Genomic DNA, 287 nt, shown 5'->3' with positions numbered 1-287 from the left:
GATTAAATACCACCAAAAGAAAGCTCTATCTGTCCCCAAAAAATGGTATAAAATTCATTTCAGTACAGCGTTGCATGACGGAATAAACATCAGCCAAAGTACCGCAGCGCTGAACACTGAAAAATGGCCTGGCCAGGAAGGGGGTGAAACACCGTGGTCAAGTGGTTAAATTGTGATTCCGTCCCTTCAGCTATATTTTCGTCTTGATTGGTTGATTTTTCTATCTACACCTACGGGTTGATTCAGAACACATTGAAAGTATCTAGTTAGCCAATGGGTGCAATTGC

Source organism: Nanorana parkeri, unplaced genomic scaffold, assembly GCF_000935625.1.
Source record: "Nanorana parkeri isolate BGI_ZX_2015 unplaced genomic scaffold, ASM93562v1 scaffold234, whole genome shotgun sequence".
NCBI lineage: Eukaryota > Metazoa > Chordata > Amphibia > Anura > Dicroglossidae > Nanorana > Nanorana parkeri.
Note: the sequence above shows the minus strand (reverse complement) of the source record.